We start from the raw sequence: 23,723 nt of genomic DNA on the forward strand, positions 1-23,723 counted from the left end.
TTTAAGGTGCAATTATTCCTTTCAGCTACACCATTTTGTTGTGGAGTATATGGAATAGTATTTTGCAATTGAATTCCACGCTCAGTGCAAAAGTTGATGAATTTGTTGTTAGCATATTCTCTGCCATTACCAAATCTTAGCTTAATAATTTGATGTCTAGATTGTTTCTCAACAAAGGCCTTAAAGGCCAAGAACATGTTAAATACTTTAGTCTTGAGTTTTAAGAAGTATACCAAGTGCGTACGGAGAAATCATCAATGAAAGTTAAGAAATACTTGTATCCAGAGAATGAAACAACTCAAAGTGGACCTCATAAATCATTGTGCATAAGCTGTAAAGGGGTTGAGGCGTGCTAAGAGGAACGTTTTTCAAAACTATCCCAATGATGTTTTCCGAGTACACATCCAGAACAAACACCATCTCTACAAGATACCATAGGAATACCTATCACCATATTTTCCTTACATAGATTTTGAAGGGAGCGATAGTTTAAGTGACCAAATCACTCATGCCAAAGTTTTCTCACTTCATCATTATGAGCAACAAATACCAAGGGAAGTGTTGATGACCCAAAGTTGTTAAATGTATACAACCTTGTAGAATCATCAACAATGCCATTAGCTAAAATCTGTCTAGGATCTCTTAGGTCCTTAATTACAACATCATGAGGTGAAAATTCAACGATTTTACCTTCACCTGAATGAGTTGTTTGATATACAGATAGAAGGTTATAGGATAAGTTAGGAACACATAATACATCAATAAATTTACCATTGTCTAGATGAATAGTTCCAGTCCCTACAATACTAAGAGATCTATCATCACCAACATATATATTTTTGGTGTTACAATCATTTAAAGAAGAATAATGGCTTTGATTTTGGCCATGTGATAAGAAGCTCCAGAATCAATGAGCCACTCATGAGAATGAGAAGAAGAAGATACATTTAGTGCATAACTAGACCGGGATGCTTGAAAACCACATGCATAAATTATTATTCCTAAAGAATATGTTGAAGTTGAAGAGTGCTCGCAGTGGATGTTATGCTTCTTCATTGATGCTTCCAAGGCTTCCATCTTTTTAAAGCATTTGGATTCTAAGTGGCCATCACGGTTATAAACGTTGCAATGTCTATCAGTCTTATTCCCTTTGTTTTTATTTGCCTTATCATTTTGTTGAATTGGTTTTTCATTTTGAGACTGAAATTGATTAGGACCATTGTTTGGTTAGGACCATTCTTTTTAGGATGTTGCTTCTTAGGATTCTTTGAATTTGGTTGTTGTTGGGCTCCTAAGGCTTTCTTAGAAGAGTTTCCAATATTAAGAAGACAAATATGTAAGAGTTTTTCTTGTTCTCTTATTAAGAATTACAAAAGGCATAAAAGGAGGGGGACTTGTAGTCTTGTCTTTGAGAAATAAAGGCTTCTCTTGTAGAATGGAAGGTGGAAACAAACACAGAGTAGGTTGGTCCCAACTTAGTAAGAATGGAATAGATAAGGCTACCATCTCCTTTCTTAGCCTTAAAACCTTCCAAGAGAAGTCTAAGCATATTGAACTTGGAAAAAAAATCTTCAATGGAAGAAAAATTATTGGGGTCCAATGTAAGTAACTCATTTTCGAGTTGATAGGCTCTAATTTCATTTTTAATTCCAAAAACTTTATTGAGCTGTTTCATTACTTCATCAGTGGTATCAAGTTCTGCGATATGGAATCTAAGGTCTAGAGAAATAGACATCCCTATCAACCCACGTGCTTGATCTTGTCTATTTTCCCATTTTGCTTGCTTATCTTCATCTTTAGGTTTAGACTCTTGGCCTGAGGCTATTCTATAAAGACCTTTACTTCTAAGTAAATCCTCCATGTAGGACAACCATTGGAAGTAGTTGGTGATGTCAAGAATAACTTAGCATGGACTTTCCATTTTAACAGAAACTAAAGTTGTAGATGCTAAAACTAAGTGTTCCAATGGAAATATCTCGAAAAATTAGGCTGATTAAAAAAACGGTTCTGAAAACGGCTTCCGAATGAAGTAGTTATGGATTTTTGAAGAAAAGTTGTTGAAGATGTTGTCGAAGTACGTGAATGTGCGGAAGTAAATGATAATATTATATTTAACCCATTCCCGCACCCCCCCACCACAACCCCCCACCCCCAATCCCCTTCCAATCTTAATCTAATTAGTTCACTTTTAAAAAAGAAAATATGTGACCCACTTTTGTAAATAAGTGAAAGTTACTTTTACAATGATACTTTATGAGCTACCCACTAAATTGTAACTTAAATAAAAGATAAAGAGACTTTAGAATTATAGGTGACTCACTTTTTATAATGGGTGAGAACACTTTTACATAAAGTAGCTTTAAAATATAAGTTACATGTGCTTTTTTAAAAAGTAACTCAACAACAAGAAAGACTTGAACCCAAGACCTCTATTCTCATAAAGTAACTTTGGACCAAGTGAGCTAGTTTAAAAGGTTAGTAACTTTTGGAAAAGAGGAAGTGCTTTTTTTTAGTCACTGAAGCTTTGGAGTGCGTGCTTACTTGAGAAAGCCCTTTTTGTCTACAAAACAAAAAATATACATACCAAAATGGACATGCAAAAAAAAAAAAAAAACCTTCTGTCTTGAAGTTAGATTTCGCCGAAAACAAAATATTTTCCTCAATGTTTCTGATTTTCCGAGATCACACTAAGGCGCAACAGAAAAGAGCATACGCATGAGAAAAATCTTTCTTTTCTATTTCTAATTTGCCCAAATTGCACAGAGCTGCGAGGAAAAGAGCATACGCAAAAATGAAAGGTATGGATCTAGTGATAAAACAATAAAGAGTTAAATAAACTGAAATAAATAGAGAGATAAATAACTAAAACTTAAAATAAAGACTATATACCTCCAGGTCTTAAAAATGACGTAGCTAGGGCTACCAGAAACCTTTTCGCATGAAACGAAAGGGGTTCCTCATTGGAACAGATGCTCCTAACACAATAGAGTAGTCCTCTCGACCTGAAAGCATTCAGAAACAATAGATCTAGGAAATGACAGTTGGATGCAGTTGTATTGGCTTCGGATTTAGATCACCAACGGATGCGGCCCTCAAATAGCTCTAATACCATGTAGGAATTTGCAGGGTAATTTCCTCAGATAGAAAACCAAAGGACACTTCTCACAAATAGATCACAAATCAATACACTAGTATTCTTGACGTGGTTAAAACCCTCAAAGAGGGAAACATTCCATGGCCTGAGCCAATGCAGACACTTCAGAAAATTTACTAATGTAAAAGAAAGAAAATTTACATAAGCTTCTCTCATGATCGGTCACCTTACAAATGACACTCCATGCTCTATAAATAGAGATCATGGACCAATCAGGTGTTAAGCCATAGATCAAGTGTCGGTAATACCGAGGAGAGAATGAATGGTCGGATCACTTTATGTCTAGAACATATTGTTACTGTTAGATTGTACGTTACAAAATTTACATACTAAAGAAACACACTTTACCTAACTATACACTAGATCAAGTTATACTTAACTATTTCCTATGTGTCGGAATATCCTAACATTTGGAAGAAAAATTCCAGGATATAATGGCTCAAGAAGGGAGATAATAATTCAAAGTTCTTCCACATTGCTATGATTCAACATCAACATAATAATAGATTTTTTCCCCTCATTGGCAAGGATGGAGATAGGAAACTACAACACTAAGATATAGAAAGTTAATTTGTGCATTATTTTATAGATCTCTTGACGAAGGACAATTCAGGAAGATAATAAGATATAAGTACACTGATTCAACACATACAAAGATTGATTAATATTGAGAAAAATAGTGCATTAATGAGACCAACATCCATGTCTTAGGTTGAAATATGAACATGCCTAAGAACAAGGTGCCTAGAAAAAATTTCTTAACGACATACTTCTTCCAGGAATGTTTGGGGTTTTTGGGGAAGAAAATTAAAGAATTACTCGAGGAATTAAGATGGTTGGGATCATTACATCCAACACTTGTTGGGTCCTTCGTTTTGAAATTTTGTGGAGAAAGAAACTGATGACAAGTGGCAGAGGTGACCGTTGGGGAGTTGTAGAGTTGAAAACCGAGGGAAGACTGAAATTGAAGGAAGATTGGTAGTTGCGGAAGAGTGGCGGGAAGAAGCAGGGATATCCGAGCAAGGAAGGAGATGAGGCAGACAAGCATGAAGGCATTCAAGCATAAGGAAAGAGGAACTGACAGTCTGGGTAGATGGAAGGAGATAAAAATCAAAAGAAAGAGAAAAGGAGGGGTTGGTGCTAGTCAGTTGTAGAAACTCTATAGTATTTCCAATCTTCCTGGGTTGCAGAGTGATATGAAAGACTCTATGATCATGGTTGTATAATTTTATATGGTGTTTATGTGATGTTTACTCTTGATGATTAGGCCTCAAGCCTTATGTAGTGAATTATGTTATGTTAATGAAGGAGATTGTTCTGGAATCACCTTGTTTCCTTGTATAATATGTTGATTATTTAAATTTTTTAGAAAAAATATGTTTATGTAGTCTCTTGATATAGCATGAGTAGATCATTGTGATTTGGTTCATTTTGCATGTTAAGCTATCTTTCTTTGTTCTCTTTTGGTTGATATGGTTCCTATGGTATCTAATTACCACCCTCATCTAACTTCAGTCATGACACGCCTCAGGTGAGACTCCTTCCCCTTCCTGGGTAAGGTGGAAATGTCAACGTTGTGCTAGACTATAGGAGAGCCTTGTTAGCCCCTTGTGCCTGAACCCAGGGTCTCAACCCTGTTGTCATTTTCATGCCAACAATGGTTCCATTGCTAGGAACTGAAATTACAAAGGAGGGTTTGGAATATGGTATCAAGGATTTTTAAAAAGGAAATACAAAACTGGTGGGACGAGCAAGTGGATTGATTTTTTTCCAAGAAAGCTCAACTTCGCCGCCGAGCTGTTGTGAAACTAAACAACGAGATCCTATATTCAGAAGCTGCAAGTGATCAATACGATGTCTTCTGGTGTAAGTTTCCAGAAGAAATGTACAACGGGTTACGGAGATTGTACATGAAGGGGAGGTCTAGTGGACAAACATTGTCTCGTCATGACTAGACTCAGGAAGATCTCGTTGTGCTCAACTGTCTTGAGACAGATCTGACGAGAGCAATAGATTTATGGGTACATCCCACCTTAGAAAGGTATGTTGTCGAGTTTGAAGTAGAAAACCACCGGTCCTCCTCAAAGGTTGAAGTTGTGTTCTAAGCAGGGTTGAGAGTGTAGTGGTTGAAATAAATAAGCCTCTTGATTAAAGTCTTAATGGTGGAAAAGGGCCTGCTTGTGTTCCAAATTCCAAGTGTGGAAGTGTAAATACCTAATACTCGAGGAATGATCTAAAGGGAGGGATTATACCAAGCAGGTGTTACAGATCCAGTTGGGCACATCGCTCCCATCATTCATATCAGTACTATTGGGGCTCATCGAACCCTAATTCAGTTGCTACATGCCCTAGAGAAGTCAACACTTTGAATGCCTCTTTCCATGAGAGTTTCTTGTCCTGAAGCCCTCCAGAAATGCCTCCTTGAGGGACCAGCGTAGCCTTGGTCAGGGGTAAGTGTGCTTCAGTGTAGGTAGCCCAATGTCAGGATGCTTTCTAGAGCACTTAGGACCACTTTGACCTGTGCTGGCTGAGATTGAGCGAAATCATCATAGGGTTCTAGGAATATTCTTATCTTCTGGAGACATCTAGAAGATTCCCACACTTATCATCTCCTATGAACTCAAAATTGGATAGGGAATGAGTTAAGTAACCTCCTATCCTCTCATCCCTTCCTCCATGGAAACTAACTCTAAGTTTGGAAGGCCATTCAATACCCTAATTTATGACCAAACCACCATCATTTTCTTAAAAATTGAGCACTCATCTAAGTGATCAGGGGCTAGACTTTGAGTTTGTAAGGAGATAATGTTGGTGTGAGGTTTGAGATTGTAAGAAAGTATTGTTATGCTACCGAAGTGTTTTTCTTTTGATGTGATGTTGGTTGGAACCCAAGCTGGAAGAGTGACAATGGATCAGACTTCATGGTTGTAATTCTTCCTTCTACTTAATAAAGTTGTTTACACCTTTTCCCATATTCTTTCCTTTATGTATGATGATTATATGTGTAAATTCTTTTGATTCCATTTGCTTATAGTAGATAGATCTCTTGCTTTGATTGGTTTTTGTCCTCTGTCTATGATTGCAGGTACTTGTCGAGCGGATTAAGTTCGAGAAGGAGCAACAGGAGCCAAGCAAAGGAGACAAAGGGAAAGCGAAAGATAACAAGTAGGTACCTTGTCTTATTTATCTTATATAGAAAAAGGTTAAGCGATTTAAACCTATTGTTCTAGGTGTAGCTACCAACCTAGGGAAATTGTGTTTATCCGTAGATGCAAAATTCCACATAACAAATTGGCGACTCTGCTGGGGAACTATCATCATTCTGGGTAGTTTACCTTCATCCTAGTACATCTTAGTAGATTTTACTTGCTTCCATTGATCTTGTTTCAACCCTTTTTGAAGTGTTTTTGGTAAAAATTGTGCTTGCAAGCCCCTAGGATGGCCTCTCTGGCACCAACGCAGCTCTGGTCAAGAGACAGAGTGCTACAGAGCACCCCTAGCTTGAGGAGTGCTCTGAAGCACAATGTCTCCCACTCAAGGTTGCGTTGATCCTCCTTAGGACAAAAATCCCTCATTTGGCTTGATTTTTCCCAAATTTCCTTCTATTTCTGCTTGCTAAAAGATCAATGATGCTTGTCTCTCTGAAATCAATTTGTATTTCCTTTTCTAGCCCTACTTTGGCCTTGATTGTTTGGTGTTTCTTAAATGATTTATTTATCACTATCAATTCATTTTCAAAGTCAGTTTATAGTCGATTAATCTTTGTTCAAAAGAAAGTGTCGTAAAAGTCTTCATTTATTTTGAAATGGAACTGTCGTAAAGTCTTCATTCTTGCAAAAAGATTGATTAATTGTATGTGCATTAGTTTCCTTTTATTCATTTAAACATTAAGGGAATTGAAAAGAAAAACTTGCATTGTGCATTAAAAGAGTTTGTGTGTGCTCATAGGAATAGTTTAGGGAAATTGCATTAGATGAGTTTTTTGTTCTTTGATTACAAGAATCTGATTGCTCTATCCCTACTAGCTAAGGTTTTCATTGTCAAAATTGAATGACAAGGATGCTTATCATATTAGTTGCCTTCTAGGAATTAAAAAAATACATCATGTGGTGAACCTTGAAAGGAAAATTCTTAATGAATATCAACTTAAAATTAACATCAATTAACCTAATGGAGCATTGTCACCTAACACAAAACATTTAGAGGTTCTAGGCTAGAGACATGTTCCGGTGTCGTAAAACATAGCAATTGTTGTTAACTTGTCTGCGATACATTCCTATTGTGATACCTCATTACACGTATGTGAGTATATCATAGCTCGTCCACGTACCTTCAGATATATAGGGCGGTGTTACAGTACGTAAAGTATAAAGGAATGCTCTCACTGTGAGGTTTCACATTAGACAACGCTCATACGGACTAGGCCTCCACATACTTTCGGGTATATATGGGAGGAAAACACTAGTTTGCTATCCATCCTTAGGTAACAGAGTTGGCCGCCTTGTACACCGTGATACACCGAACACAACATTCGGGGAGATTTCCTGCCCGTACTTCTCGGTTCGTTGGGAGGTATTCTGCAGTTCACAGTTGCTTGGTAAACATTTTTTCCTAGTTTACCCCTTTTTGTTTATTTCTTTTTTGTAATAAAATAAATCATCAATCATGGAGGAAAATCAACCCTTACCCTGTCGTTCATGGAGAGTAGCGAGTAAACCACCTTTACCGCCCGAATCTACACCCATCTGATTGAAGTAGTCTTGTTTGATTGGATCCAGTACTTTACAAACATCTGGTTCTTCATCTGAATTATTAGAAACACCTATACCGGTAAGTACTGTGACCCTAGTTACTCCTACAGTTACTGGTACATCTGTTACTGAAGTGGAATCTCCACAATTACCTGAGGAAAATAGAACTGAATCTAGTGAAATGGTAACCCAAGTTGTTCAACAATAAGTTAATCCCAAACCTATCATTGTTCAATTAGAAATTACTTCTGAACCATAAGTTGTTCAAGAAGCCCAACCTGAACTTGTTCTTTTACCATAGCATTTGGATCTTGAGGTTGAACAACCAAAATTTGTTACCTTACCAGAATAAGATCGACCAATACATCCTCAGACATTCGTAACTATCGAGACTTCCTCTTTATCTCAGGAACAAATACCAGAAATCTATTATGGACCTAACAGTGAAATTCTTCCACCTGGTTTGATTTCGATAGAAGAGGAACCTAAGGTAGAATCACCTAGAACTCCATTCCATTTTGGAACTGGACTTTATCTGTATCCTTATACTCCTCATTTTACTGCTCCTTTTGAACTTGATTACTTTTAGACACTCGTTGATTCGTTAGGAAATTTATTTGGACATTTGACTATGGCAGAGTCAACATCCCAGACCATACCATCTGTTATGGCTATGATAGAATCTTCTGTGACAACCTCTTTGATGTTTACTACGACACCTGAATCACACTTGTATGGTGTTCCGTCCATCCCATCGTGTTACCAATCTTTATCGGGAACCCACTGAAGTTTTGCTTCTAGCCCTTGGTCTTCACTAATGTCCTCTACTGGAATTTTATCTGGTTCTTCATTAACGGATACCAAACAGCTGGACCCATGAAGTTCATATCAAGTTGGTTCATCTGGTTACCATCCTATGTATCTTCTTTACACTAGACAACCCCCATACGGAGAACAATATGCACATTCTCCTTATCCTCCATTTTTTGGGGGGCAACCATATGTTGGTATGTCGTCGTCTTTAGGTCAGCCTGGAATGACTATCTGTCAATGGCAGCCAACAATTCCCATTCAATCTAGGCTTGTGTATCCATCACAACCTATGCAATTTGTCTCATCCAAATCTACAACACCTGTTGTTACAACTTTACCGCAGTCACAAGCTCAGATTGTTGTATCTCAACCTGTGCAAGCTGACCCTTCAACCTCAGACCCCTAAGTTTCAGGTGTACAGATTCAACCTTCTCAGTCAGTTTTACAACAACCACTTGTGTCTGGAGTCCAATAAGTTTAGGCTAGTTTACCTTTTACTGGAATGACTCATACTTACACTGGTTTAGTGTATTCACAACCTGGTCAAGCTTGCATTGGTGGGGAACAACCGTTAAATCAAAAACCATTGTATCAACAACAACAACAGTTGCTTCAACAACCTTGGCAGCCCTAATATCAACAACAACAATTCCAACAATACCAACTTCAACTTGGACTTGGTCAACAAGCCCATGCTGGGTTTGGTCAACAACAAGTTTATCCAGGTCCTGGTTAGAAAGCCTATGCTGGGTTTGGACAACAACAAATGTATCTCGGTGCTCAACAACAACCTTATACCATATTTTCTCAAAACACTTACCCTTATCGAGGTTACCAGTAGCAGATGCCTTATGCTGGTATGAAAAGGCCTATTTCCCAAGTAATCCCATCTTACCCTGGATATGCTCAACCTGACCTCAATAGACAGTTGCCTTTCGTTGTGACACTTGAATTCCTAGATCTGAACTGGCTCACCAATGACCCAATTCTTTATGTACCTTGGTAGCCAGTGATTCCTCATAAATTACCTTCTGATATTCTAAAATTCAATGGAAACCCTGGAGAAGACCCATCCAACCATGTCATGACTTTTCATTTATGGTGTTCATCAAACTCCTTGAATGATGATTCAGTTAGACTACATCTTTTCCATAGAATGCTTACTGGTCCAGCTGCGAAGTGGTACATTGAGTTACCACGAGCTTCTTTTGGTAACTTCACTACCTTAGCTACCACATTTTTAACCCACTTCCAGTTACCCATATGATATGAGACTGGAACAGAACTATTAACCAACTTTAAATAGACTACTGGTACTCATATCTCTAATCATATTCATGAGTGGCATTGTCGTTGTCGAAGGGTTAAAACTTATGTTCTTGATCAACTTTTGGCTGAGTGGTTTATGAAATCCTTACTACCATCTATCACTGAGGATATGGCGAAAGGTGGAGTTGTAACTGAAGAGCAAGTAATTGCTCATTCCCAATATTTGGACTTGATTTATACACAATCTAGCATGCTCTATGACAAGATTCTGAATGCACCCCGACCAACTTTCACCGTTCCTCCTCCACCATCGAGTAAGGACTCTCATGTCGGTGACAGTGTGATCGGTTCTTTGAACACACAAATGGTAGGTAGACCATCTGGTCAAACACTTGCCATTTCCAATCAAGCTACAAATGCACCTGATAACACTCTTGCTTTCGAAATCAATGTTGTGTCATCTGACAAAGGAAAGAATGAAAAGCAACCAAGAAGCAAGAAGAAGGGGAAAAACAAGAAGAAACCAAATAATTCCCCTCAAGAGAAATCATATAATTCCTCTCCCTCGGCTAGGAAACCTCGTTACCCATGTTTGATCTGTAATGATTAGAATTTTACGCGAGATTGTCCTCACCGCTATGAAGTCTCAAAGCTTCTGAAGACTTCTAATACATCCACGGTATTGACTGATCCATTTCCAAAACCGGAGACAAATATGGTTGTTGCAGACCATGCTTCCACCTCCCAAGTGCTTATGCTATCTGCCTCTAAGCCTAAAATTGAAGTTTTGGTGTCAACACAGAGTAAAGATTACGGAAATCAACCGTCATCATCAAATAACTAGGCTGATCAACCTAACTCTTCAACTTCGAATTCGTATGATCCTATTCCACTACCTATTGTAGCAGAGTTAACAATAAAACCATCTAATGGAGTTGTACATAAATTGACATTTAACCCTCGAGCTCGAGCTGCACAGAATTATAACATAGTAGAATATTTGGCTCAGTCACCTTCTGCTATGTCGATGCTTGAGGTGCTTCAAAACTATCCCTCTCAAAAGCAGGCTTTGTTGTCAGCAATTGGTGGAATTGATCCAACTGATTCCAATATTGTGGTTTTCAACCATGCGGGTTATATGCCACAGTTACCAGCACAATTAGCATTCCTGATTCAAGTAAATGCCCTGAATAAACTTATTCACCGAACCATTATTGATGAGGGGGCATCTACTTGTATTATGTCTATGAATTGCTGGAAAACAATTGGCTCACTACCTTTGTCACGTTCACCAACAACGTTAAAATATTTTGACGGTCGCACATATATGCCTTGTGGAATATTGAGTAATATGCAAATCAAACTAGGAGGAAAAACAATAACTGTTGAAGTTGAGGTTGTTGATGGACCCCTTGACTACAACATTTTTCTAGGAGGACCGTGGGTTTATGCTATGGGTGTTGTTCGAGTTCCACAGAGATAGCCGAATTGGGGTGTTCATGTGTGATTGCTTTCTCATTCTCAGTTATATGTGTTCTATTTGATCTTGCTCATAATTGATTAAGCTTCTGCAAGTTTTTTGTAGAAGTAGATCTTGTATTTTGCTTTAGTATATTGCATAATCTGTTGATCTACAGTGGGAAATTCTACAGATTTCCCGAAGATGGGGAATTTGGTTCACTGGAGCTCGGCGGATCTTCCACAATGAGTGGAGGAAGTCCTAACAATCATCTAGATTGACGATGAGGGCTGGATGTAGCCACAGTGACCAATAATTTTTATCATGATATTTATTAAAGTCTCAATGATAACACTCAGACGCCTAAAAAATAAAAGATACACTAAGTGAATCAATCAAAAAATAGAGGGAAATGACCCTGTCTGATAAGCACCGATCACTGGAGATGAAACCCAGTATCACAATGAATAACAGAGAGGGCTGGAAAAATGTACAATTACGATTACTCTGGAGCTTCACCCCAACCTCATATTGAGGTGCCAAGTACTCTCGTGAAGACGAGCACCCTCGCAAAAACTGAAGACAAAGTAGGTCCATCTGTGTTAGGTACCAGGGCAGCCCGCCCCAGTCACCTTGTGTAAGTCCCTAAAAGTATGGCCACTAAGGACACCTCAGATCACAGACATTATCGAGGGGGACATAGTCGCAGACAGTACACTGTGTGGGCAGGATACCTGAGTCCCCGACTCAGCTCTGAAATCCCTGAAGGGATCCCCAATACACAGAATACCCAAAGGAGTTATAAGCAAAGGCAGGCTACCTTCCCTTACAGTCCGATGTTGTCTCGTATTTAGCTTCACTTTGACTGGAGTGGTCCTAGTAGTATGAGTGCAAAAGGAATTTTCTCTCTTTTAATGACACTAGTTTTGGTTTCTGATCTTGGGCAGTTTACTCACAATGCCTATCCCTAGATCCTAGCTTGAACTAATGTTTATTTTCTCTTTAAAAAGTTACTAATTGATTTTAGGTAGATTTTATGTGTACTTTTTTAGTGTCTTTGGTAGGGGTGTTTACGTATGATATTTGGTGGGACTCTGACTCAAAATAATGCAAAAGAAAATGCTTGAAAATATTCAATTCGATGAAATAAGTTGTATTCTACAAGTGAGAGTCTTTCATACATTCAAATTTCCATGCATCCTAGTCATTATAACACATGCATAACCAACAGAAATCTTTCCAATGCTTTCTAACAACTATTTGAAACCAAAATAAAGTAGATTTTAACCAGCTAAGCAAAAGAATGAATAAAAAAATGTTGATTTTTCTTTTATAAAAACTTTTTAAGAAAGAAAAAAAACTATTTCCTAAAAAAAAAATTCTTTTAGGACATAGATCTTGCTAACAAAGTACAGCTATAGATCCTTTTTCAGTCCATGAGCAGGTTTCCCATCCCTTTGAATTTACAGACACTGTTGCATGTCAAAATTTGGGTGACCAACGCTCTGTAGTAGAGGCCACAGAGAGTTACTAGTCTACTAAGGCACTGTTTGTGCAGACATAGAGCTTTATAAAGCTCTGTTTGCTCTTCTAACCTGCGTTAGTGTGGGAAAAGAGTTCAAAACAAGGCTTTGAGGATCAGATCCAGGGCTGAACATATGAGGGAAGAATGCAGCAAGGTCTTGATGGGCCAGAAAAGGAATTCAGAAGTATAAGGAGGTCTTAGAAGGAGGAGGAAACTAGGAACTGTTCGGGTGAACCAGGAACTAATGTATAGTTCCCAGTGGAGTCGCCAATTCTGTTATAGGATAAAATGCACGGTGTATGGAGAATGGAGATACCCTCAAGGGTCTTCCCAGGACCCTTGGTAGAATATAAGATTATCTACAGTTGTCCCAAAGTTACATGCATGTCCATAAATAATAACTAACTATCAAAGCAAGGCAAATTCATTACCTCAAGCCTCCGTGTAGATTTGCTGGAGAGCACAATGTAGCTAGGTGGAAGTCCCCTGAGCCAGCTCCAGATCAAGTCCTACACATAGAAGAGACAAGCATAATCATAGCATACAACCTTGATAACTAATACATGAATATCTAAAATGCATCTAGTTACACATAACTAAGCTACTCATGCTAAAAGGTATTGGACAAACAATTAAATGAATGATAGTACCAACACCATGGGGTAGACAGTACAACTGCAGTTCTATATTAATGTCAGAAGAGTGATTACAACCATCTGTTGCATCAGCCTTCCCTTACCCTCCAGCTCCTCTCTCTCTCCCCCTTCTTACCAACTTCTCATGCTTAGATTTGAGACTATGCTCGACAATCAAGTAAGCTATCCTTTCAAATGATCTGACCTCTATCACCACAGCCCTAGCTTTGCTTATGTAGAAATCAAGTTAGGGTTGCCAAGTTCCTCCATGAGTCTCTTTCATTAGGATTAGAAATCCCACAAATAGGTCAACCTTTAGATGTTTCCTTGCTTTTTTGAGTAGATTTAGGAGGGAATATAGAGATATTTATGAGTCGATTCACTCCTTTGACCTCTAGATTCTCATTAGGATTCACTAACATTGTCCCCGAACCAACAAGTAGAGTTAGTAGGGTCACTAATGCTCCCTTAAGCTTACATAGAAGCTTTATAAAGCATGTTGTCAATGTATAGCCAACGTTAGTGCGAAAACAAGGCTTGTGATCTTGGTCTTTGCTTTAGCTATCATTATTTCCCCTCTGAGCTGATGAGGGGTTCATTTTGCTATATAACAAATGCCCCTTAAAGTGTGAGATCAGAGGTTGCGACGATGGCCAAAATACTTTACTTAACTGTAATTTTCCTTCATCGACAAAAAGAGAGAGAGGATCGGAGCTTCGGGAGGTACGAGAAACCTGATACAACACATATATATAAAACAACTAAAATCATGTCCTAAGTCGGGCATTCCCATGCTTAGTAGCTATGTCAGAGTGATTTTCTCATAAAAGAGATATGACGATACTGGCCGCCGATAAGCACAATGTGGATCCGGTGTCATAATAGGATCCTTCTGATAAGCTATCTCCAAAAAACAATATACGCAACTTGGGAGAGGAAACAAAGCTGAGTGATGCAAGCCTCTACCCAAGGTCTTGATTTCCGCTTCACCGAACAGCATAGATCGAGACATGTGAATATATGCATTGATGTAAAACATGCACGAAATCATCTGATTACTAGTCAATAATGGAGACCGTTAACAGACGCGAGGAAGGCCACCAATAATGGTGATGGTCTCCAAGATGCATAGTACAATCTACTGAGTGTGAAAAATGTTTTTGTCGTTGAACACCCATAGAATCGCTTAACCAGGAGCCAATAATGAGAACTCTTGATCAAACACAAGGTGACCTGCCACTAATGTCTGCAAGTACCAAGGCATTGAATGTGTTTCTAGGTTGTCTTCCTAGATAGAGTGTTGAATTTGATAGGAAGATACATGTCGAAAGGTAGGCAATAATGTGTCCTACATCAATTGACACAAAACAGGACAAGAATGATTTGTTTTTTGAGGAATCTTTGAGAATTGGGTCTAAACAACAGAGGGCATGATGAAAGGATATGCTTGATGGGTTAATGGAGGAAACAAAAGGTTAACCCTTGAACAATAGAAGGCACGACAATAGTTTTAACCATGCAACACTAGACTCATGAACACAAAAGAGTGTTAGGATACAGAGATGCAAGAACATCAGGGTATTTAGGCTAAAATCATGGGATGGTAGGATTCATATTGAGAGGTCGTCACAAGGAAGGTTTATCTGAGGGAGTGCCATGTTCAAGGGAACGACTACTGCCAAACCATGCCTTCTAATACTGAAATATAGTTGTATTGTCCACTTTCCTTGTCTGATTAGTTTAGTGAGTCCAGACAGGTAAACTCATCAATATTTTAATATTTTAAGACTCTGAAAAGGACCACAAAAAGAGTGACTCTATGCCCTATTTGATTAGTTTAATGAGTCCAGACAAGTAAACTCGTCGATCTTTTCATGTTTTGAGAGTCTAAAAAGGATCGTAAAAAGAGTGACTCTATACCTCGTCTGTTTAATTTAATGAGTCTAGATGAGACAACTCGGTGGTCTTTTCATATTTAGAGAGTCTGAAAAGATCGTAAAGAACGACTCCAGGGTGGTCCCTTTGTCATAGTTGTTAACCGGGTGAGACAAAAGGTTAATAGTATACCCTGATCGGTTACTTTTTTGTGAGTCAATCTATTGAATCTAGATAAAGAGAAACCTATGTTCAATAGATGTTGACCTCATTTTGTTACGAGTATGAGGAGATGGACTAAACTCATTTTTCGTCATGAATTTTTAATGAGTCATGCGATGACAAACTCAATACCTTCATCAAACTTTAACGAGTCAAATGAAGAAAACTCAAGGTATCTTTTTCAGTTTATTGAGCGAGGAAAAAGAGTAAAAGAACTTCTCATTCCTTCTTCATAGATTTAACGAGCCCAAAGAAGGGGAGAAACTCAAGGATTTTTTGATTTTAAGAGCGAGAAAGGGTCCCAAAAAAGCAAGTGCTCTAGTTGCTACCGTAGATTTTTAACGAGCTCGGTGACAAAAACTCGGGATTTTTCAGTTTAACGAGTGATAAAAGTACCTAAAACAATGCTTGGGTCATATTTATAAATGTTTAATGAGCCTAAAGAAAAAACTCGGGATTTTTTTCAGTTTTATGAGCGAGAAAAGGTGCCTAAAAAGAATGCTCTAATGATCTTTCTTCAGTTTAATGAGCTAGAAAAAGAGCGAAAAAGAGTTGCTCGGACCATCGTCATATGTGTTTAACAAGTCCAACGATGACAAACTCGGGGATTTTTCGATTTAAGAGTGAGTAAATATCCCATAAAAGAAAAGCGCTCATATCTTCTTTGTAGTAGTTTAACGAGCCCAAAGAAGGAGACTCAAGGTTTTTCGGATTAACGAGCAAGAAAAATACCATAAAAAAGGATGCTCAACCTTCTTCGTGGTAATTTAACGAGCCCGAAGAAGGAGACTCGAGGATTTTTTGGATTAATGAGCAAGAAAAATACCATAAAGAGAATGCTCGATCTTTTCGTGGTAATTTAACGAGCCCAAAGAAGGAGACTCGAGGAATTTTCAGATTAACGAGCAAGAAAAATACCATAAAAAGAATGCTCGACCTTCTTCGTGGTAATTTAACAAGGCTGAAGAAGGAGACTCAAGGATTTTTCGGATTAACGAGCAAGAAAAATACCATAAAAGGATTTCCTCATAAGACCAAGGGAAAACATTGTGGAATTCCTTAAAAGGGTAGGTGAAGCTCACAATTTCCTCAGGATTGCGATTGGCTCCAATCTGTATGTTTTCCATGATGCATGTCTTCACTGAAATATCGATGAGCAATGTCTTTGAAAGATTGCCCATGTTTCCTTTCGAGTCCAAAGTTTGGATAGTCGTATATGGTGAGGAAACGATTTCAGGTGTGTCAAGTGAGAGGATTTGAAGAGGCATCATGTCCGAATCAGATATTGAAACACGATGGTGCGAGTCCTCCCAAGGTCGCTCTTCTAAACTCATGATTTCTCGAATACCTTCGTCTGTAGGTAGGACTTGATTGAGTGGATCGAAAGAAGGAGCAGTTATGGGAGGGGCGGTGGTACCATTGGTTGTAACAAAAGTGACCGGAGATTCGGATGCATATTGAATGGCTTGTTAGGGAAATTCAGTTGGTGACAATGGCATTTTTTCTTCATAAGTGTCAATGTCTGAAGGAGCCAGTAGGATCCGTTGATCGATCTGTTCATGAGGAATGGATGAAATCATATTGATCATCTGTGAAACCTTGGGTGGCTGAAGAGGGAAACAACCCATCAGGGAAGAAGCCTTCAGTAGACCGGTACCGATACTGACATAAGAGTCACGTACACCACCTACTACGGGTACAGAGCCGCTTGGTAACGGGGAATAATCAGGGGTACAAAAGGATAGCTGGTCCACTATGACTACCTTTCCATCAAATGGAAATAGGATGTTGCGAAAGACAGTAGACACAATGGGAGTCATAGCGTACATCCAACTGCGACCCAGCAAGAGATTGTAGTCGAGCTTTTTATCTATGACTTCTATGTCCACCGTTACCATTTTCCCATACAAGGTGATGGGGTAGCTAGCTAGGTAACCTTTTGGGATGAAAGTGTGGCTGTCAAAAGCTATTAGGGAATTCGACGATCGGGATAGGGTTGGAGAACCCAAAGCGAGCCAACATGAAGCTGACATGATGTAGGTAGTAGCACCTTCGTCGATGACAGTTCTATGTATACCTTTACCTTTCGAAAATGCACCTAAAATGTAAGATGGTGGGAAAGGGGAGGTTTACATTTTTCCATGTCGAAAATTGCAAGCATGGAATCCTGTGGGTCGATACCACCAATAGCCGAAAGCAGAGCTTTCCTTTGTGTTGGACATGTTTGTAATACTTCGAGTGCCGACATAGCTGACGACGCTTGCACCAAGTCTTCTACAATGCTATAGTTTTGGGAGGCATGTGTAGATGTATTGTGCATTGTGTGTCGAAGTGCCCCTTTAGGGGGGCGAATTACAAGGTCAGCAACCAGCCTTTCGATAAGAAAATCATTGGGCGACGGTGGGTTTTGACTTGAGGAAGGTTCCTCTACATGAGCGACAGGAGCTCCATATGATTTGGCTCTTGTTTGTAGATCTACCATTTCAAATGTGTAAATGGTAGATGGTCCTTCACCAACTGAAGGATGTTGCGAACCACCATTTCCACCTTGTGGGGTTTGGGGTTGGTTTGCAATGAGGTGTTGTTGCTACTGAGTGGGGAAAGGATTATTAAGGACAGCGGGGGTCCCACCAGTATCCTTTTTAGCAATGAAATCTGTGCATTCTTGAAGACGCGGGCAGCGATAGGTCATGCAGTCCTCAACACAAATTTTGCAAGGGAATCTGGCGGGTTTATCCTTTCCATCGTTAGGAGGCACAATGACCTTCTACTTTGGGTTTTGCTACTTTGTTGACTGCTCCTCAAAAGGAGTGGTATTTTTCTTATTCTTCTTGTTATTACCACTGGGTTTTTGCGTATACTGCATAGAGTTTATCGCGGTGGTAGGAAGAGCAGGTTATTTGGTAGAGGGGTCCACTGACATCTGGGCAATGTGACCGCTGAGTTGGTTTACAGCAGCCTCAGAGGTTGTGCCGATAATCCCATCGGTGTGTGCTCTCGGGTGCTGAGTAGCAGACGCATTGGAGTTGCGAGGGGCATTGGGGATTACATTGTAAAGAGTGCTAGACTATGAATATATTAGATCTAAGTGTTGGGCACGACATATGTGTTGGTCTTCTGTGACCGCACCACCTAAGGAAAAATCCTTTACAATTTGTGGGAGTAGGGACTTGCAGAAGCAGTCCGCTAAGAGATAGTCTATGAGGGGAGCTTTGAATAACCTCCACCTACATCTCCATTCATGTATATGATCAGAGATTTGGGTGGCGGTATCTTGACGTAATGAAGTGAGGAGTTCCGTCCCAGTCTCATAGTGGATGGGTAGCTAGAAGTGCTTTAAGAATTCCATTGCTAGAGCATCAAAGGTATTTACTAACGCACGTGGTAACTCGATGTACCACTTGGTTGTGTTGCCAGTAAGCGTGCAGGAAAAAAGATGTAACCAGATACTATCATCCACCATGGAGTTAGAAACACAACAAAGATGATAGGTGGTGATATGGGTACCTGGATCCTCCCCTTGTTTCCCTTCAAACTTGGGGATGTTTGTCGGTATTTTATGTGGGATTTGGGGCCAGAGTAAGTTATGATAGATGGGGTCATTTGTAAGTTTCTACAAGTCAGGGATATCCAACGTTGCCAAGAAAGCAGAGTGTGTGATGTCCCCGACTCAGACCAAGGCGATGACATATGACTTGAGGATCCTTATGGTCCTCCCATCGTTTGAATCCCAATATTATACATAAGTTGCATGGTATAGTAGTTGCCTTGGGGTATGGCATTGTAATGTGGATTTCCATGGGGATTGTGATGCTGGAGTATAGAATTGCCCCCAGGATAAGCAGTGCCCCCTTAACTCATTTGAGGTTGTGAGTAGGGTGCCCCCATGGATTGGTTGGGACCTCCTTGAGGATTCTCGCCCGCCACAGAAATAACCATATGTCCTTGACTAACATAAGGAGTGCTCATGTTAATCAGTGACTGACCATGCATGCCTGAAAATGGAGGGGGAACTATTACATTCCCAACCAATATGTGCATATTGGGAGTGTTAGAACTATACAATGGATGCCAACCATATTTTTGGTTGAAGGGACCTGTGCTAACTGTGCTATATTGAGCATTATAAGGAGCGTTGTATGTAGCACTTGTCGAAGGTATAGAGTTTGACACTAAAGGGGTGGAACCTGGAATAGGTTGGGTTCCAATCATGGAGGGTGTCATGTGAGGGTTTGTACCTGGGACAAATGGGATAGTAGGGTTCGCAATCAATGGTGTGGTAGTGACTGTCGACTAGGGAAGTGGTGGGGGACCGAAAGTGTCCAAAAAGTTCCACGACCCATTAGTCGTCGATGGGATAGATGGAAATGTTCCAACTGAAGACACAAGGGGTACAGGTGCAACGCGAACCAAGAGTGGGTCCTGTTAGACTCGGTCCTGTCAGTCCCTTGTCAGAATCTAATTCTCCAAAGTTCATTTCTTGTCATTTGCAGCCACTAATGTTACTGTGGTCCAGAAAAGAGTCATTTTACTTCTTGAGTCCAGGGTTTTGTCTCCAGAAATGTGAAATAACGCTTGCAGGCCAGAGGGAGGTTGAATAAGTCTCTTACTTCAAGAGTTTATCATCAGTAATGCTCGAAAATGATCCTTCTCCAAAACTCTGTTTTGGAGAAGAAATCGACAAATTTGTTTTTGTAATAAATTTGCATTTTAAAGCCTTCCATCATGGAGTACTTCGAAATACAGGCCCTGGTCATCTTGCTAGGTTCAATAGCCCCATCAGTCTATGTAAACAGGAGGACTTATCATAAGTATTGAAAGTTCCATAAATAAGATGGCATATTCTTGATTCTGCTGAAGCTGGAGATCTACAGGATAATGTTGCAGCCATGTCAGATGTTGGAAGGACAGAACTAAGAAGAACTCCACCGATTAGAATATAGTGTTTCCTTTATATGAAGTCAGAGAATGTACCATGTGGCTTATTCAACGGAGGATGACATAGCTACTGTATGTTGCTTGGAGAAAACTTGAAGAGCAGATACCTCTGGAGATAAATAAACTTGGAATATCTAAAGGATTTCCATAGAAAGAAACTTCACTTTTAGAGGGAAACATTTGTTTCAAAATCTTGCACTTTGAAGGTATTAGAAGCCCCTGGCGTAGCATTGTGAAACATCATCTTTTCTAGGGTACTATCGGTCTTTTAAACATGATTCGAAAACACATATAGAAAAAGCTCTGAGCGCAGCATACAGAGTCTTAAGGCGGGGTGGAAGATTTCTGTGTCTTGAGTTGAGCCATGTCAACATCCCTGGTTTCCAAGAATTATATGAGTTTTACTCATTTTCAGTTATTCCATCTATTGGAGAAATTGTTGCTGGGGATCGTGTGTCTTACCAATATTTAGTGGAGAGCGTACGCAAGTTTCCATCTCAGGAAAAGTTCGCTGAAATGATTAAGGAAGCAGGCTTTGAGAAAGTTGAATATGAGACCTTTCAGGCGGAGTAGTCGCAATTCATGCTGGATTCAAATTATAATTCACATATATAAGATTTTGACATTGCTTTTGTAGAGCAATTACCTTAAAAGCTATTGAAATGGTATGTGAAATCGAAAGCTAGCAAACTCTGCCTGTGTGGGGCATTGTTTAGAAAAATCTGTCTAAGCTGATTTTGGCCATTACAGTGTTTGATGGGTCTACTGTTTTAATTACTATTTGATATCTCAAGGAACATACAAAGTTGGTCGGAAAGATTGTGCAGTGGCAATTCAAACTGATAAAACTATCTCAAGTGTGCATGCGGAGATCATAGTTGAGGCAGCCTCTTCTTAGAAGGCCTTGCAGTGCTTTTCAAGCGTCCCTTCACCAGAAATTCACCTGAAGGATCTTTCAAAGTTTGGCACATTTGTCAACAAGGAAATTTGCTCAAAGCCCGTGTTTTCTTTAGCAAATAAGGAGACAATCCTAAGTAACGGGGACTTGATAACGTTTGGAACAAATAATTCAACTTTCAGGTTGAACTTCGTTCCATTCTTATTCTGTATACCAGCTCTAGAAAAATTGAACCGGAAACATGGTTTATGTACCATTGTGTCATCAATGGGAGCCTACGCAACAGAGAAATGGATGTCAGAGTGTACACATCTTATTGTTGAAGATTCTTCTCCTATAACAAATGATGTGATGGAAGCTATTCAAGCCATGGTGGGGCAAACATCTTTACCTTCAGAGATTCCGAACTGCTTGAGCTTTCCTCCTTCCATGGCACTAAAATGTGGGCGAGTTTCTGTACAAGTCAAGATTGCAGATCCAAAACATCGAGAAGCATGCTTATGTGGAACCACATTTGTTGTTGGGCCATTTCATTTGTACCATTACAAGGAGAAATTGCAGCTTCTGCTGGAAGTTGCTGGGGCTACTGTTATTCAAATTTCCAAAAGGTTTTCAAGTACACAGGCAGGTGTATCAAGAGAACGTGAAGTTTTGATAGTTCCAGCAGAGGGCACAAAAGAGAACTTAGGACTTGACTCTAATGGATTCAGTTACATTAAGGAAATCGCTAGATTGAGTGAAGATAAAGTAGTTGAAGCGATTGTAGCTGGAGACTGTAGTGCATTTACCTTCGAAACGACCTTGTGCCCTTCATCATCTTCAACTAAAGAAACAGAAATGTGGTTGATTCTGAAAATGAAGAGGAGGTTACCACAAGACATCAACATTCTAAGGTCATAGATAGCAGCAAGACAAGCTTGAGTGGTAATTGTGTGCAGTTGCCGCCAATTTGTAAGGAAAGACAAATTGTTTCAGATACAACTGAAATAAAAAGATTTAAGCATGAGGTCGATTCTATGCGGGAACAGAACTTGTTTTATAAATCCAGCGCAGTAACGCCAGCGTTTCAAAAAGGTAAACGACACAGAGGAGGCGCGCTACCCATATAGGGCGCGCTACGCGTATAACACCCCCAGCCCGTGTTAAATATCAAGTGCGCTACGCACTTGCTGCGCGCTACGCGTTGGGTAGGCGCGCTACCCATACAGTCTCAGAGCCAAAGAAATTTCTCTTATTCACCCAGATTCGTGCCAAATTACTGCATTTGCCTGCAAACTGAAAGGATATTGAGAATGTCGACGATGATATGGATAATGTGGAAATGCTTAACTATGATGATTTGGACTGCGTTTTAAAGCTGGTCTAGTGTGTAGACATTGGCATGCTGCTAGTGTTCATGAAGACTTCTGGAGATGTTTGAATTTTGAGAATTGTCGAATTATTGCAGAGCAAGTGGCTAAACGGTGTCGTAGGTATATAAAGGCTGTAGAACTACATTTTCCAGGTTCTCTTTTGGATGTTCCTGTCCGTGAAGCATTGCGTACTCTTAGGAGTCTTGAGGTGTTAACTATAGATTGGGGAAACTTTAAAGTGATGCATTTGCAAAGGATGAAACTTGGAAGGTGAATGTACGTCTTCAGGGTTGTGATCTGGAACAATGGGTATCTATGTGGCAGCATGGAAACGTGCCTTCAGCAGAGACACATGTCGTGACATTTTGGGAGGGTGGTATAACGGTAACGGAAGTGAATAGACAGTCAAACCCAAATTAAATGCAGAATACCAACCATAAGCAGAGAAATAGGGTCGATTTGCCTATTTTTGACCTCAGTTGCATTTCAGATGGTCTACGCTCCAGATTTTGCCTATTCATTGGTCATCGAACAGATTTCATATTATATGTTGTTTCCTTTCAGAACAAATGATTGGCTTTCCAGCCTTGTTTGTTAAATGATAATTAAACCATTCCTTATTTAGGTCGATTTGTTATCCCACCTCTAGGCTTATATGTTGTATTAAAAATCACTTGTAAAGGTTGGTGAGGGAGAGTTCTGGCAGAGGTGTGAGGAGAAATACAGAGTTTTATTGTACAGTTGACAGAGATTTAATTAAAAGTTTGCAGCTCTGTTTCATACGATCCATGTGGTAATAACTTAGCATTATGTTTTTCTCTGTTTTCATATG

The 23,723-nt window shown here is 39.5% G+C and overlaps 1 pseudogene; it reads left to right on the forward strand.

The window, feature by feature from the left end:
• The first annotated feature begins 21,425 nt into the window (after positions 1 to 21,425).
• On the forward strand, positions 21,426 to 23,311 carry LOC149253047 (nibrin homolog; annotated as a pseudogene).
• Positions 23,312 to 23,723: the final 412 nt, after the last annotated feature.

This window comes from Pinus tabuliformis, chromosome 7, assembly GCF_031772625.1.
Source record: "Pinus tabuliformis cultivar Carrire ecotype Pingquan chromosome 7, CPIR1, whole genome shotgun sequence".
NCBI classification, from domain to species: domain Eukaryota; kingdom Viridiplantae; phylum Streptophyta; class Pinopsida; order Pinales; family Pinaceae; genus Pinus; species Pinus tabuliformis.